Source organism: Protopterus annectens, chromosome 10.part0 (assembly GCF_019279795.1).
Source record: "Protopterus annectens isolate FY-2018-M chromosome 10.part0, PAN1.0, whole genome shotgun sequence".
Classification (NCBI taxonomy): Eukaryota; Metazoa; Chordata; order Ceratodontiformes; family Protopteridae; genus Protopterus; species Protopterus annectens.
In genome coordinates, this window is record NC_056744.1 from 146,757,619 (window position 1) to 146,774,969 (window position 17,351).

Genomic DNA, 17,351 nt, shown 5'->3' on the forward strand with positions numbered 1-17,351 from the left:
TGGGACAGGTGGGTCCGCTGGGACTGGCCTTCCCATACAAGCTGTGTTGTCACAAGTTTAAGACAGATATGGGTTAGTAACAGTCAACAGCATTCAGGATTAGTTATAACAGCATGCATAGGTATTCCCATTAACCCAACACACCAGAATTAACACAGTTGCAGAGCAAGCAGATCACATGCATATATGGAGCAACAGTGGCCATTACAGGAGCATACAGGTTTCATTGATGGCAACAGGCCACCAATATGGGTGTATTTTCACATGACACATGCATAGAAACAAATGTGAATATTTATAAACCATTAGGACATATGTCCCAACAAACGGTTGGAGTGTACACATACCAGTTGAGGAGTGTCATTGGGTTGTTATGCACATATAGTATTGGGTGAGAGAGAGTTCAATTAACAACTAATATAGCCTTGTAGTTTTCACAACATTCTTAGTCACTGCAGTGGTCTTCCCCTTACATGTATTATTACACTACACAATGGCCTTATATTGTACACTGGTATGTTTATAAATTATTATATATGTGACCAGTGTCTTACATACAGGCATGAAAGGCTGCAGGTGTTAATGCAACATGTTGTGAATTGCTGTCATACACTTTGGGTGAGGTGCTAGAATGACAGGTTTGTTTCCATATACATTCTCTGACTATGTACATGTTCGAATATCAGTTATATGTGATTGACAGCTGCCTACAACTCTTGGAACATCACACTGGATTTTTAGGGGAACAGGGTAACGAGCAGGTGATAAGGGCCATTTATCTGGACAGATTGGAACAGTTGTGGGGTATGAATGTGCATACAACTTTCAATGAGATGTTTTTGTGTTTTAGTATGTTTTTTACTCTGGCTCTTTAAATAGTGTAACATTTTGAATTGGTTTATTGATCCAGTTAAGGATTTGATAGTTAAGCAGTTAAATTTGTATGGTTATTTTATTCTGAAGAAGTCTTTTTGAGATGAAAGCAATAATAAACTGTGGTGTTCACTAATCCTGGTGGTATCCTTTATTGTTCAGCCAGTGTGGTGGATTATTTTTACTGGTTTGAGTTGTGCTGCTCCATCCTTTGGGACTGTTGTTTCTATGTAGGAAAATAGACTTGAAAAAAAATTAATATCGAGTGCTTTAGAATTGCAGGAAGCTTCATTAGAGAGACAGTGCATGAGTATGTGTGCATACATATATACATATATATATATATATATATATATATATATATATATATATATATATGGGTCACCTTCATTTCGTCAACAGTTCATTTCACTGACAACTAAGTCAGCAGGCCCAATTCACTGAAAGTTCATTTCACTGACACTCATTTCGTCGACCATGATATATGGCCTATTCCCCACTGTTGAGTGACCCTGGAGTTAGAATAGATAGTAAGGGGGGTGTGGGGGCAAAGCCCCCCACATATCATTAACATTTTACAGTTTACAGATGTAGTCTTACAAGTGCAATGAATAACTCTTTCCAAAAAAACATTATAGAATCCCAGTATGTGGGGGGGGGCTTCGCCCCCCACACACTCCCAGTTGTGGGGGGCTGTGCCCCCACACACCCCCTTACTATCTAGTCTAGCTCCAGGGTCGCTGTACAGTGGGGAATAGGCCATATATCATTGTTGACAAAATGAGTGTCAGTGAAATGAACTTTCAGTGAATTGGGCCTGCTGAGTTGAGTGTCACTGAAATGAACTTTTGAAGAAATGAAGGTGATCCATTTATATATATATATATATATATATATATATATATATATATATATATATATATATATATATATATATAAAAACACTTTATAATCTCGAAATACTGAAATGTCGAATTTCAGTACCTCGAGACTATAAAGTCAAAGTTTGAAAACAGTGAAAGTGCATAATTGCAAATTTGAATATCTCGAATTTGCGGTTACGGCTTTACGCTACATAATGTCCGGGACTGTATGTGGATGGTGTGTGGTGCCGTGTGTGGATTTAGGTGTTATGTCAGGCAAGTCAGTGTTTTGTAAGGGTTTTGGGTGGGAGTTTGAGTGTATGTGAGTGTGCTGATATGTATGATGTGTGTGTGTGTGAGGGGCTGTAGAATGTGTGTGTGCGTTTGCTTTTGTTTACTGTTTGTGCAATGTCGGAGTTAGTATATATAAGTAGGGGGTGGGAGATGCAGGGGGGCTTGCCCCCCAGCTTATTTATGTTGTAGGTTTGTGGATGTGTGTTGTTTTGTTTATGTTGTGTTGTGGTATATGTGTGGTCTGGTGTGTGCTGTGTTTTAGGTGTTTTGAATTTTGCGGTTTTGGTGTTTCGGTGTTATGTGGATTCGATTTCATGGTCTCGAAAAACTGAAATTCGAGATTTCAGTATTTCGAGATTATGAAATGAATCCATATATATATATATATATATATATATATATATATATATATATATATATATGTATGTATATATATATATATATATATATATATATATATATATATATATATATATATATATATATATATATATAGATATATATATATATATATATATATTCTTTTTTTTATTTATCCTTTGTTGACTAGGTTAGTCCCACTAGGCTAGTAGACACTTTTCAGGGGAGACACACACACACACACACACACACACACACACACACACACACACACACACACACATATACATGCTGTCCATGCTGAGTATTACCTTCCAGGGGTGGGAGGCCATCTGCTGGACAGTCCATTATTTCCACCTTTGTTGGGCATTTTAGCTTGCATGATCTTGGCTATATTCACTGTGATGTCATATAGCTGGCCACAATCTCGGAGTCCCAGTATTACAGACATTTGAAATTGTGTCAACTTCCACTCTAAAATGCACCACAGAGCCTCTAAAAACAAGTGGCTTCTAGGGCCTACCTGCCATCAGACCACCAGCTTAATTAAATTATTCCCCCCAATGTTTTTGCTGTATAGTTTAGGCACACCCGCTCTCACATGGTCCCTTCCACTTACACATCCGCAATGGTGGTAAGCTTCATAGGATCATAGGATGTTACTAGGCTAATGGCCCTAGGGCCCTTACAAGTCTAGCCAGGTTCTACCCTTATTTCCACGATCAGCACCTATTACCCCTGTCCAAGAAGGACACAAATGGAACCCTCTTGGTGAATTTATGGTCACCTATCCAATCATCCAGATTGCGTTTGAAGAGGGCCAATGAGGTGCTCTATTTGACATGAAGTGGGAGTCTGTTCCAAAGGTGTGGTAATCTCTGGGAGACAAATTTGTCCCTCCAGCATGTTCTATTACTGTCACATACCAAATTAAGGTCTTTAGAGCGAGTAACCTGTGAACAATTTGCCTTACGGATATGCAACATTTAAAATAAAGCAGGGTCAGAGATTGCCTTGTATGCAAGGCAGAGATTGCCTCTGAGTAGTCCATATGAAACAGAATAAAGTGAGAGTGATTTCGGATGATCCACATAAGACAGATGCTGAAGACCTTGAATTTTCCTTGTGAGGAATCTTTGTGGTCTCTCCAGTTGCTGCACGTGCTTAGAAAGGTACATACCAAAAGATACATTGTACTCAGTTATTGGCCTGATGAGGAAAGAGTACAGGGAGGTTACTTCTTTTTTTTCTGGAGGCAATGCCCTTACTTCTGAGATGAGCAATACAGAATGCCCTTCTTATTAAAATGATGGCCAAAGATAAGGTTGCTGTCAACCTGTGTGCCCAGGTCTCTCACCACTGAGTGCGTACTTAAGGTGTTGCTATTGATGTGGTAGTTAGCAGGAACATTGCTCTTACTGAAAGGGATGATAGTACAGTTTTTGCATTGAGTTTAAGGCCATGACTTTGGCACCAATCATTTGTTTGTGTAAGACCCTCTTGAAGGATGTTGACATCATTTGGAGATTCTATGACTGACGCAGTCTGCAGTCATCAGCAAACTTTGTCAACCACAGACCTTTAGTTTTTGCTTGTACTTCAGAGAAATGGATTCCAAACAGTAGTGGCCCCCAGGACTGATCCTTGTGGAACACCACTACTTACAGGTCTACTGTTGGAGATGGATACCCCTATTTTGACTACATGGGTTCTATCAGTGAACTAGTTGGCGACCCCTCTAACGATATAAATATTGATACCTAGCTGGGTAAGTTTGCCAATGATGCCTGAGTGAGTGATAGTCTCAAACCCTTTGGCTAAGTTTAGGTAGGCTGTACGCATAGATTTCCCCTCATCCAGGGTGTTGGTAACTGTCTGAAGAAGTCCACCAGGTTTAACAGGCATGATCTACCTTTGACAAATTCAAACTGAGTAGGGTCAAGTATTTGGAGATCATCTATATCTTTGTTGATAAGGTCCATGATGACTCGTTCCATGGCCTTGGAGATGAGGCTAGTGAGGCTAATAGATCTATATTTCCAGGGGTCAGTGGAAGCACCACCTTTGTGCAAGGGAATAACTGTGGCCGTTTTCTATTCAGCTGGGATGAAACTGGTGCTTAGACTATGATTGAAAAGAGTACTCAATGGTGTTTCTAATTCTTGTTGGAGCCCACCTAGGATGCAGCCTGAGATGTTATCAGGTATCATAGATGCTGTTTTTGGTCTTAGAGAGGGCACAGATACAAGGTAGGAAACAGGTGGTAGGGATGTCATGGGGTATGTGAAGTGGGGAAAGGGGAGTGAAGTTTTCACAGAATCTGTCGGCCAACAGGTTAGCTATGTCCACAGGCTCAGTATATGTGGTATCATTAACTACCAGTTCAGCACGAATCTGGGCCTTTTCTTTTAGGTTATGGATGTAAATAAAGAATGCTTTATGGTTGTCCTTAGTAAGGAAGCTAATTTGGATTTGTAGTTTGCTTTGGAGGCCTTCACAAGAAGTCTTGTTTGCTTCTTTAAGCTGAGGAGGGAGTATTTCAAGTTTAGGGCTCGCACCCTCTTACTCTTAGCAATTTCTTCCTCTTTTAAAGCCTGTTAACGGCAGGGCAGTTGTCCATCAGGCAGGTTTGCTCTTACTTTGAGGAGTTTGTTTTGGTTCTATCAGGTTATACAGGTGTTTGTATAAAGCATTGGTGTAAAACTTGGCATAGTTGCCAGCTCCATCTGAGAGGGAGGTGCAGTGAAGTTATTTATACCATCCTGTAAAAGGTTGCAATCTGCTTTGGAGAAGTTTTTTAGTTTAGTTGCTGCTGGGAGGGAACAGATGCAATAGTTACTTCAAATGAAACTGATTTGTGGTCAGATCTCACCAGGAAGACCTCACAGTTGGGGTGCTACAGTGGTCCCCCATATTGGTAAGCACCAGATCCAGGATGTTGGCATCCCTTATGGGGGTGTCAACCAGCTGGTCCAGGGCATTGGAGTTAACAAAGTTCAGGAACCTTTGGGCAAAAGAGTTTGAGCATGAGTAATTTACCCAGTCAATGGAAGGGTAGTTGAAGTCGCCCAAAACCGTGGTGTTCAGATGTATCTTGTTAGACTCAAGTAGATCCAAATAGGCAGACTGGGTGTCCTGATTCATGCAGGGTGTCCTACCAACAGTTAATTGCACATATAGTATCTCCAGGCAATCATACTGTTTAACCAATCTGGAGGTATATTTATCTTTAATGAATATTGATACACTGCCTCCTTTAGTTTTTGCACCTTCAGTTTGTGATCTGAACGTGTGGAAAGAGGTGTAACCCGGTATGGTTGGGGTGCTCTGCACAGTCTTGAACCAGGTCTCTGTGGCTGCACAAATGTCTGCGTCTTCCAAAGTGGTGACTGCTTCCAGTGAGTGCAGTTTTGTGTTAAGACTCCTAATGTTTAGCAGCATAACCTTGAAATTGTTTTTAGATGGAGTTTTTACGTCAGGAATTTTGTCCTTGAGACACTGCCTAAAAAAGGCACTATGGGGGTGGCAATAGCCTGAGCCAGTAGCTGAAATCCCAGAGGTAACAGATGAAGACCATCTCTAGCAAAGCAGTGAGGTCTGATCATGTCATCCCAAGCTGACAGATACTGGATCCCTTTAGAATGACAACAGAAACTAAGCCAATTATTGAAGTCAATCATTTTTTGTTTGTACTGAGGCATCATTCTAGGTGAAGGTAAAATGCTGCTTAAGGCTAGGGACAATACCTGCCTGCAACACACAGCCTGAGAACTCAGTCATGTCTCTCTTCATATAGTCCAGAGAGGTAAGTCTCAAGTCCTTCACACCAACATGTACTATGACGGAGTCATAACAGTACCTGTTGTTGAGACTTGAGTGCATGTGTGATATGGCATATCCTGGAACCTGACAGACAACGGACTGTGACCTTTTCCTTATCCAGCCTGGTGAGAGGGACATCTGTGCATCTCACGATGGAATTACCTATGACTAATATGTTTGGTTTTGTGTTTTGCCTTAAGGGCTTGACAGGTGAGACACTGGTGCATGAGCTACTATGTGTATTGTGTTCTGCAGAGAAGTATTATGTGTAGTGTGCTTGTGTTTGTGAGGTATTTGCTGTTTAGGTATTTTTCTGGTGAGGACATCCGCATATGTAGGTATGTGTGATGTGGGTTTGGGTGGAGTAGGAGGTGAGGTGTGTATCCTGACAACCCACTCATTGTCATATGTTCTGAATGGTGTGTGAGAGAGCATGGATTCAAGGTTCTTAATATAGCTGCATCTCTTATGTTGAGTTTGTGTGGCCTAGGAGTAGAGGGTTGTCAGTGAACATAATGCTACACCGCCTCAGGATGCCAATGTCAACCAAGCTGGCTGGAGAAACTGTGGAAAATTGTCCATCAACAGTGTTAGTTAAAATTATATGATCAGGAAAAGACGTCGCATTTAGGAATGGTAGTGGGTGAGAGGCATACCTCTCAACTGTCCAGATTTTTATCTCATATTTTTGGTCTGTTTCTCATAAAATTTGTGGGATTTTTTGGCAAATTATTGAGGATTGAAGTCCCTAAATAAATACTAAATAATGGCAGATATTTACGTTTTAGACTTCATATCCTTTAGAAAATACATAATGAAAACATATGATCCTAGCAACTTTCAAGGTTTATAGGAGCAATATTTAAAATGTGTCCCGATTGCTATTGGTACCTCTTGATAACCACTTACCAGCAGCAAAGGCCGAACTATAAACTGTTCTGTTAACTCTTATGCAATTTGTTAGAACATCCTGAAGAACTCACGCCTTTCAATCTTCCTTGATTTCGCCTCATATATTGCACTGCCTCTCGAGAAATGTTTGATTTTCTGTTAAATCATGAGGATTAGTGGTAGTAATGCCTGCTAGTCATTAGAGTTTAATATCTGTTAGGTTTACATCAACATGCATTTTATTGAGTCAGAGTGACATTTAACAATTGTGAGCCCCTTATTATTTATTTATGTGTTTGACCAAAATCCTTAAGCAAAAAAAAAATGTGTTAAGAGTCATTGGGTTGGGAGGGTGGCCTAATGGTTAAGGTGTTTGCCTTACAAACACAAGTTGCACGGTTTGAGTATCACAAGGGATAATTGGCCCTAAGCTTAAAATCGATCGCAAGGGCAGTTAGCTTAGTACTAGTTTATGAACCTATAACTCACAACAAAACAGAATTAGGAACAAATCCATTCCAGGACATGTTAGGAAAGAACCACAATTATTAGAAGGCTTTTGGCTAACGCTTAGGGATTTTTTTTAAATTAAAAAATACAGTCGAGTTTCGGTTTCCATTCGCATTTTTAAACAAAAATCTGCCGCCATAAACACACCCTCATTTTCAGTATCTAATTATTAAAAATAGCTTTCACAAATAAATCCAGCATAAGCAGACACGGTTCTTTCATTACACTCCCTACAAAGTTTGTCACCGAGTTAATTTGACTGGGGAAATATTAGAGAAGACGCACTCCAAGCGTCAAGTATGAGCGCCGTTCACAGTATTCCAAACAAGTTTTCAAATTAAGGGGCCTGGGTTTTAATTACAGCACTTAAAAGATAAAGAACTAAAACAGACTAAGACCAGTGACATTTTACACAGCGTTTAAGGCAAGCAGGTTTTTAACTTCCCAGCACAAATATCTGGAATATCAATCGCAGTTGCACCCGATTTAGCCGTGTTTCTGTTGCACTGAAACATAAACGTAAGAAAAGGTAGGTTGTTAAAATGTGTGATTATGATGGTTGTTAAGATGCTCTTAAGTATATTATTATTTTCATCGCGTTTTACCCCCACTTTACTTTGAGGGGAATTAGTTTTGTCTTTTTACAACTTCATGTTAAAACACCGCCTATGATTTATCGAAATGGATTGCATTATTGGTTGGGGGTAAGTTCTTTTCAATGAACGCAATGCTTGCACAAACACTTTATTATCGTGATAGCTTCGGGGATAGAAAGGCCTTTGTTGCTACTGCAGCTACCTTGGACAGTTGTTACATTTTTACTTGGATTTTAGACATTTGATAAATACTTTTTTCCTGAGTATGCTATCACAACGTCTTTAATAATGGGCATTATACTTTGACTTCAGCATTCGCAGTTTATCATAAAGCCACGTCACGTAGATTGTAAGGGGAGGGTAATGGATCGCCTCTGAAAAACATTTTATTTAGAACGTTTACCTGGTTATTAAAATAGATTGAAAATATTAGTCCTTGGAGGTGGATTCAAACTGTCAGACCTTTGAGGTGGATTCAAGAATTTGCAAGGAGGCGGGGCAGTTTGAACATTTGACATATGGTGTCGAAGTGCAGGGGGTGTGTTTGTGGAGAGATTATGTTTTGACAGCAGCACGCGTAAAAAGATAGCAGTTACACATAGTGTGGCACAGTGGCAGTTGTAGTGGAAGTAAGTTAGTTCGTGTCTGGCACATAGCACATTTATTGGTTCGTAGTTGGGTACTAGGCTAATGGCCCTGGAGCCTTTACAAGCCTAGCCTATAGGATTACCCTGGCATCGTGCCACCCCACATTAGTTCCCAGTGCCTCTGTCAAGTAGAGCCACTGGAGTGATCCCCGCGGTGAATTTTCTATTTCCTATCCACTCATCAAGATTTCTCTTGAAGAGGGTCAGAGAGGTGATCTGCTTGACATGTATGGGAAGCCTATTCCAGAGCGTGGGCAACCTCTGGGTTATGAACCTGTCCCTCCAGCATGTTCTGTTGATTGTGGTAATGAGGTTGAGGTCTCTGGAGCGTGTGGTGCAGAGGGATTGGGATTTCTTTAGATGTAGCATTTCTAACAGAGCTGGGTCAGACATGGCTTTGTAAGTCAAGCAGAGATCGCCTCTAAGTAGGCGATATAACAGAGAATAGTTGTTTTTTTTTTTTGAGTCTGTCCATATAGGACACATGTTTAAGGCCTAGAATCCTCTTTGTGAGGTACTATTGTTGCCTCTCCAGTTGTTGCAGCTGTCTAGTGAGGTACATGCCAAATGGGGCATTGTACTCGATGATTGACCTAATGAGGGAAGAGTAGAGGGGGACAATGATTTCTTTCTTCCTGGATGCAAAACCCTTACTAATGAGATGTGCCACATAGAAGGACTTTCTGACCACAGTGGCAATGTGGTGGTCGAAAGAGAGGTTGCTGTCAACCTGTGTTCCCAGATCTCCTATAACGCCTTCTGTGTTCAGTGGACTACCATCGATGTGGTAATTCATGGCAACCGGGTTTTTCCCAAAGGGAATGATGACACATTTTTTGGCATTGAGCTTAAGGCCATGGTTCTGATTCGTTGGTCTCAGTGAGGCCTTTCTATAGGATGTCAACATCACTTGAGGAGTTAATAATAGCTCCCAACTTGCACTCATCGGCGAACTTTGTCAGCCAGATTCCCTACATGTTGGCCTGGATTTCAGAGAAGTAGATTCCAAACAGGAGAGGACCTAGGACTGAACCCCGTGGGACTCCACTCGTGACTGGACAGCAGTCTGACTTGGAGTCTGCTACTTTCACACTGTGGGTTCTATCTGTGAGCCGGTTTACAACCCACCCAGTGATATAGGGGTTGATACTTAGCTTACTGAGTTTTTCTATGATTCCTGAGTGGGGAATGGTATCAAAGACCTTGGCCAGATCAAGGTAGACTGTGTGAACCACCTTGCCTTCATCTACAGCTCTGATGACTGACTCAAAGAAGTCAATCAGGTTGAGCAGACATGATCTACCCTTCACAAAACCAAACTGTGTGGGATCCAGAGTTTGGAGATTCCCTAAATCCTTGTTTATTAGGTCCACGATGATGCGTTCCATAGTTTTGCATATCAGACTAGTTAGACTAATGGGGCGATAGTTCCCAGGGTCTGTAGACATTCCTCCTTTGTGGAGAAGGATGACTGTAGCAATACGCCATTCGGTAAGGACAAAAGCCTGAGGTGAGGCAGTGATTGAACAGGGCAAACCGGTGAGATGTCAATTCACTCTGTAGTTCATGTAGCACACAGCCAGGGGTATTGTCAGGTCCCATAAAAGCTGTATTCTTGGCCTTGGACAGTGCTGTTTTAACCTGTGCAGCAGTAATACTGGGTGCCTGGCAATCTACTGTTAATGTGATAGGTCCTTTGGGAGGGGAGAGAGGGGTAAAGTTTGCACTAAATCTGTCTGCCAGTATATTGGCAATATCTGTTGGCTCAGTATAGGAGGTACCATTGTGCAGTAGCTCAGAGCAAATCTGGGAATTGCCATGGAGATCCTGTACATAACTATAGAAGGCCTTGTGGTTGTCTTTACTATCTGCCGCAATTCTGTTTTCATAGGTAGCTTTAGAGGATTTGATGGGGGATCTCAACTTTTTGTTGAGGCTGATAAAGGAGTTTTTCCAGTATTGGGACTTCACCTTATTCCGCATCAGTTTCCTCCTTCTGTTGTAGAGTTCGTTTATGGCAGGGGACCACCAGATTGGCTTCCTATTTTTGGAGGAGAGCGTCTTGGTTCTATTAGGTATGGCGAGATCCATGTATTTGTGTACGTGTTCGTATAGTGCATTGGTGTATGATTCGGCGGTCATGCAACTATTCTCCATTTGCAAGGGTGCTGGAAAGTTAGCCACCTCTGTTTTTAGGAGCCCAAAGTTAGCTTTGGAGAAGTTTTTCATGGTGGTTACCTTTGTGAGGGGTGGGAGGGATGTGGATTTCCAAGGTGATTAGTTTGTGGTCGGATGTAACCAGGGAGGAGTTGACCATTGGTGTGGAGCAATGGTTACCCATTTTAGTAATGCCCAGGTCAAGGATGTTGCTGCCTCTAGTGGGAGTAAGAATGAGCTGGTCCAGGGCATTGGAATTAATGAATTCCAGGAAACATTGGGCAAGTGTATTGGTACATGAGTAGTTTTCCCAGTTAATGGAGGGGTAGTTGAAGTCACTCAGTATGAGAATGTTAGGTTGGACCCTAATATTCTCCTGGGTGCTTAGGAACATGGAGTGCGAGTCTTGGGACATGGTTTGGGGACCTATAGCAGGCTACGACCTGAATTGTTGTCTTACCCATGTTAGCTGCACCTGAAGCATCTCTGATGTGTTATGTTGGGCTACCGGTCTGGAGGTGTGCGCATCCTTTCTGAATATGGAAACACCACTGCCTTTGGAGTTTCGGTCCAAGTTCTGGGGCCGAAAGGTGTGGAATGAGCTATCGCCTGGTAATGCAGGAGTGCTTTCTGCTGCCTTGAACCAGGTCTCTGTTACAGCACAAATGTCGACATTCTGCATTTTAAGGAGTGCTTCGAGTGAGCGCATTTTGAAATTTACACTTCTAGCATTGAGCAACATGACCCTCAGACTGCATTTGTATGTAGCTGTTATGGTGGTAATTTGGTCTTTTGAACACCACCAAAAAAAAAGGCACTATAGGGGTGGCAAGAGCCTTGGCCAGTATCCGGAAGCCCAGGGATGACAGATGCAGGCATCTCTGACAAAGTGTCGCAGTCTGTCAGTCATGTCATTCCAGGCAGACAGATAATGGATCCCCCTAGAATGACCCCATAAACTTAACTAATTGTTGAAATCAATCATTTTCTGCTTGTACTGTGGTATCATTTTGGTTGATGGTAGGATGTTGCTCAGAGCTAGGGTTATACCTGCCTGGGCTACATAATCCGAGAACTCCTCCATGTCTGTTTTCATGTAGTCCAGGGAGGCACTTCCCAGGTCATTCACACCCACATGTACAATGACAGAGTTATATTTGTACCTGTTGTTGAGGGATCTGAGTGCATGTGTTATGTGGCGGATCCTGGCACCTGACAGGCAGCTGACTGTTACTTTCTCCTTATTCACCCTAGTGAGTGGGACATCAGTGTGCTTCACTATCGAGTCACCTATGACTAGTGTGTTAGGCATGCTGTTTTGCCTTATGGGCTTTGGTTGAGTGGCACACTGTTTAGGAGAGTTATGTGTCTCGTGATTAGTGTTGTGTTGTGGTGGTCGAGTGCGTTTTTGCCTTGGAGGTCTCTGCTGTTTGGATACATTTTTATTGAGAGCATCCACAAAGGTTGGTTTCTGTTTTTATGTGAAGGCAGTGCTGGTGTGTGTTCTGGAGGGCTATGTGTTTCATGTGGTGTGGTGCAAGCTATTCCGGTCTTGGCTGGAGAGTGCATGGCTTCCAGTGTGGATATATAAGAGCATCTCTCGTAAGTCTAAGTGTTAGGAGGTAAGAGGAGAGGGTTGTCTGTGTACTTAAGGCAGTTGCTACATTGCCTCAGGATGCCCAAATTCACCGGGTTAATAGGAGAAATCACAGGAAACTGATCTTTAGACATGCCTGGAGGGGTGGCCATTAATAATAAATACTGGAGCTGTTTCCTTGTAGAACGTTTAGTGCTGGTAGCACTTTTGTGTGCTACAATAATTTCTACAAGAAGTCTGGTAGTGCTAGACTAATAAGCTAGTAAAAGTGCAGTAGAGGAGAGAACTAGCAGATCTAAGGTAAAAGTTAAAGATCAGACTTTGGCACTGGTCAGATGCTTACAAACAGTCCTGGATACAGCATATCTGTATCTGGACTAGACTAGTTACAGGAAAGGTGGGAAACAAGTGCAAACGTGGGCTTTTAAACCAGAAAGTTGAAAGAGATGGAAAGACTGCCCAAACGGCCAATAAACTACAATTTCTGGGCCAGAAACCACTCCTCTTGTGGTAGATAGGCTGTCTAGTGCTTACCACTCCCACTGATAAGCTAGAAGGCTTCCCTCCAACACAGAAAGGCTTGCAGTATCATTTCAAAGCCTGCCTAAAAGGGATGTTTGGCTGTTATTATAGAAAGTGGATGTATTGAAAGGCTGTTGCTGCTGCTGCTTAAACAAGTAATAACTCTAAAAACTTCTATTTGAAAGCACAGTTTTCAGAGGAAAAGTCAGGACCAGTGACGTAAGTAAAGGTTAACATTCAGCTCAATTTCTAGCTCACTCATTCATAAGTAAGCATTTCCCATAGAAAATAAAACTCATCATTAAAACCGTGGCGATGCCTCATGCCTGACATGAGCATAAGGCAGTGTTTTGCAGAACGCAAAGTATATCTTGTGCTGCTGGTGATACAAAGAGAAGCATTCCCCGCAGTACTGCCATTAACAGGTATAATGGTTCAACAATCCTTTTGACAGTAATGTTCACACATGTCTCAACAGTATCAAAGCTGCAACTACAGTGTTTGAAACTTGAACATAATTTATGAAACTGCATTTCCATGAAGTGTAAAGAATATATTAAAACTGACAACTCTCAAACTGCTTTAGTTTCCTGGTTCAAAACAAATTTTTGATATGCAGCTTGGTTTTGCACTTTGTTGTGGTTACTTGATGTCAAAGATGTCAGTGTAGTATTGTTGATGTAGTGGCTTCACCTATAATTAGCAACATGTTATTTATTTAGCTGCCATATATATCCCACCAGGTGAAAACATTACCACGTTCAATATGAAACAATAATACTAGGGACTTAAATATAGACTGGCAGCTTATCCATAACAACACCCCATCTGATTTCATAAACCTATGTAAAGTTATAGTTACTTTTATCTGTTATTAGAGTTTGTAAAAGGATGGGAAAGCAGTCCACTTTAGATTGGATTCTTACTAATAGACCCGGAAAATGAGGACAGCCAGTAGCCTGCCAGAAAGCGTAAGTGACCATCTACCTACTCAAATAACTTAGACAAAATTCACTTTTAACAGTATCAGAATATAACTGGAAAAATACTAAAATCCGTCATTTAGACTGTTCTTTCATACACTTCAACGAGACTCTGGTGACATACAATACAAGATATTCCTAAAAATTCTCAATAGCCTTGCCTCGGTATGTATCAAAAGGGTTAAATCTGGTACTGCACAATGGTTAACAAAGGAAACTAAGAAATTAATGCTACATTGTGACAATTCCTGGAATGACTGGCACAAAAATAGAACACAAAATACTTACCAATTTTTAAGTACCTAAAGAAGGGGACAAAAAAAACAAAACATTACAAGCAAACCTATTATAACCTTCTCCAAAATCATCAAAACAACCCAAAACTCTCTTGGACATACATAAACAAATTTTACATGCAGGCCAGACTAACACCTCCCACCCCTACATCCAACTATTTTATACAGACAATGTCCTTCACAAGCATTACTTACCTCCACTACGCTGTCAGTACCTGCAGCTTCTAGTAAATATCCTCAGCTATTTGACTTTAGCCCAGTAGCTACCTCTACCATTAAAAAGACTCCTACATAAGCCAAAACAAAGCATACTTCATTGCTGATCATCCCTCCTAAGACTGCTTAAAAATAGCTGCAGACTGAATTGCTTTTCCAATTGTTATATTGATAAATAGATCTATTTCCTTCTATCTGAAAAAAAATCTTTTATATCTTTATACAAAGGTGACACATTTACAGAGTTTAATAAATACAGGCCCATAGCAATCCTCCCCCATCAAAATTCTTGAAAAATGTATTCATATTCAGCTTCTGCATCACCTAAATTGAAATAATCTGCTCTGAAACACAGCATGGTTTCAGACCCCATCACACCACACCCACTACTCTCCTTCATTTCACCAGCACTACTAACCAGCATAGGAACAATGGTAACCTAGTGTCAACTGTGTGCCTAGATATATGCAAAGATTTTGACACTGTATTTCTCCAACATTTATACACTGAACTTGCTTCTGTATGTCTCTTTCAATCCTCCCTTGCATAGTTCCTTGGTTATCTGTCTAGAAGGCAACCTACAGTCAAATGGCAACAGGACCTTTCCTCCCCTCTCACAGTTACCATAGTGGTTCCACAAGGCTCTGTATAGGAGCTCTTCCCTTTAATATTTTATGAACAAGCTTTGCACTGCCATAGACCAAGCATATGTAGTACAATACACAGATGATTCAACTTTAATATGTGCAATCCTCACAATATCCAAACTTCAAATAATTCACTCAGATTTCTTTCTCTTCAATCGAAGCTTGGCAGAAAACTTCAAATGTGTTCCTCGATCCTTATACAACAAAACTGATGCTTTTCACCTCAAAACATTATCTTAATCAAAAACAATCTTTCTTGGTTAGATCTGCAAATAATACTAAAATTGAGGTAGTACCACATACTAAATTACTGGGCAATTGTAATAAATGTCAACTTTAAATATGATCAACATATTTTTCAAACAATTAAAAAGACCCACCAGGAACTCCCTTTACAGGGCCAAACAGTATGTTTTGGACACTGCAAAAAAAAAAAAACCCTAACCTCATCCTATTTGCTTCCAACCCTCTTACATGTTTCACCTATCCTTACAAAACTAGGTTCTATACTGACATCAAGAATAGCTTCCCATTACAACAAAGTAACTCAATTTTCTCCCAGCACCGTACACCAAACTCACCACTGCCAAGTCTTAAAAACAGCAAAACTGGCTACAGCTCAACTACCAAACATACTTTCAAGGTAGTTATATATTACAAACTGATATTTTTTTCTGGGGAAAAAATACTCTGCATTAAAAAAATATATACTATTGCTCTACCCCCCCCCCCCCAAAAAAAAAAAAAAAAAAAATCTCTGTTCTGGTGATAAATTTCTGCTAAGCACTAGTAAAGCACATAGTTCATCAGGACATGTTGGAGTGATAGATATGCTTCACAGAGAATTCCCATTTTCTAGAACAGGCTCCTCATCCCTGTGAAGCAGAGTTCCTACCTAAACCTATTTAAGCGCAACTTGGACCAGTTGATGGGTAATTGGAAATTCACCTCTGGTGTGGTGCGTATGTCTCTGATGGACAAAGGCACTCAATAAATCACACCCTATATAAATCAAATTTGTAGGTCACATTTGGGATGCACTGCTAGGCTTATGAGGGTCTTAGTGGTGTTAGCCTAGTATACAGCTACCATATTTCCCCGAAAATAAGATCATGTCTTATACTCTTTCCCCCGTTGAAATACACATTAGGGCTTATTATCAGGGGATGCCTTATTTACCCCCCCAGTACAGCAATCGACATTTATTCATGTACAGAAATTGACATTTATTTGGTGCTTTTCTGTTATTGGGCAACAGTTCTAAGTAACGTGCTAACAGTTGTGTGAGATTTGTACATAAACAGTGCAACAAACATTTCACCTCCAGAATATCTACACTTTGGCTTTCACAGTGCAATATTTCATGCTTAACAGAAAGTGCAGAAAAATCTCAGTGCATGTTAATTGGAGGAGGGAATGAAACTGAAAGCAGAAGCAATCCATTCTGTTGCCCCAATAGTTATTCAAATACAGTCATGTCATCTTCTTCTGGAACATTGTCATAAGTCTCCAACCCCCGAATTCTGGCCTGAATTTCTTGAGACTCCATTTCCTCTAGGACCACTGGCCCCAGTCTGTCATGCCTAGCAATAGAGCTCTCCTTAAATGAGCACTGCTTGTCCAAGTAGCCTGCTCCTAGTGCATTGGTAACACAGCTGTCAGTGATTTTATCCCATGAATTTTTCACCCAAGTCACGACCTCTTGCAGACTAAGCTTCAAAAGCTTCCATGCTGATTTCTCTCCCTTCTATTTTCAGTGTAGTCATTGAGTTCCATGCTCAAATGGTCCTTGAATGGCTTGTTTATTGCAATATCAAGAGCCTGGAGATAGGCAGTCATTCCTGCGGGAATCATTATTTGATCTATTCTTCTCCGTGCAAGGAATTTCTTCATGTCTTTAGTGTGGTGAGTGCTGGCTGAATCCCAGACTAGCAGACCTCTTTCGGTACCTTGCAAAAAAGTGGCAGCATTACATCGACCCACTTCCTTATAACTGCTTGTGTGCACCAGGCTTTTTCGGTTTCAAGAATGTAAATGCCTGAAACACGTTTAATCTTATCTTTCTTGCCCTTACTAA

The 17,351-nt window shown here is 40.9% G+C and overlaps 1 protein-coding gene across 1 annotated transcript in view; it reads left to right on the forward strand.

Annotated features, from left to right (window-relative positions):
• Positions 1–7,766: 7,766 nt before the first annotated feature.
• The window catches only part of AMZ2 (archaelysin family metallopeptidase 2), an 821,206-nt gene continuing 811,621 nt past the window's right edge, over positions 7,767–17,351 (forward strand). The window contains exon 1 of the mRNA XM_044085114.1: positions 7,767–8,142. The gene's annotated coding sequence lies outside the window, so the exon portion shown is untranslated. The remainder of the gene's footprint in view (positions 8,143–17,351) is intronic.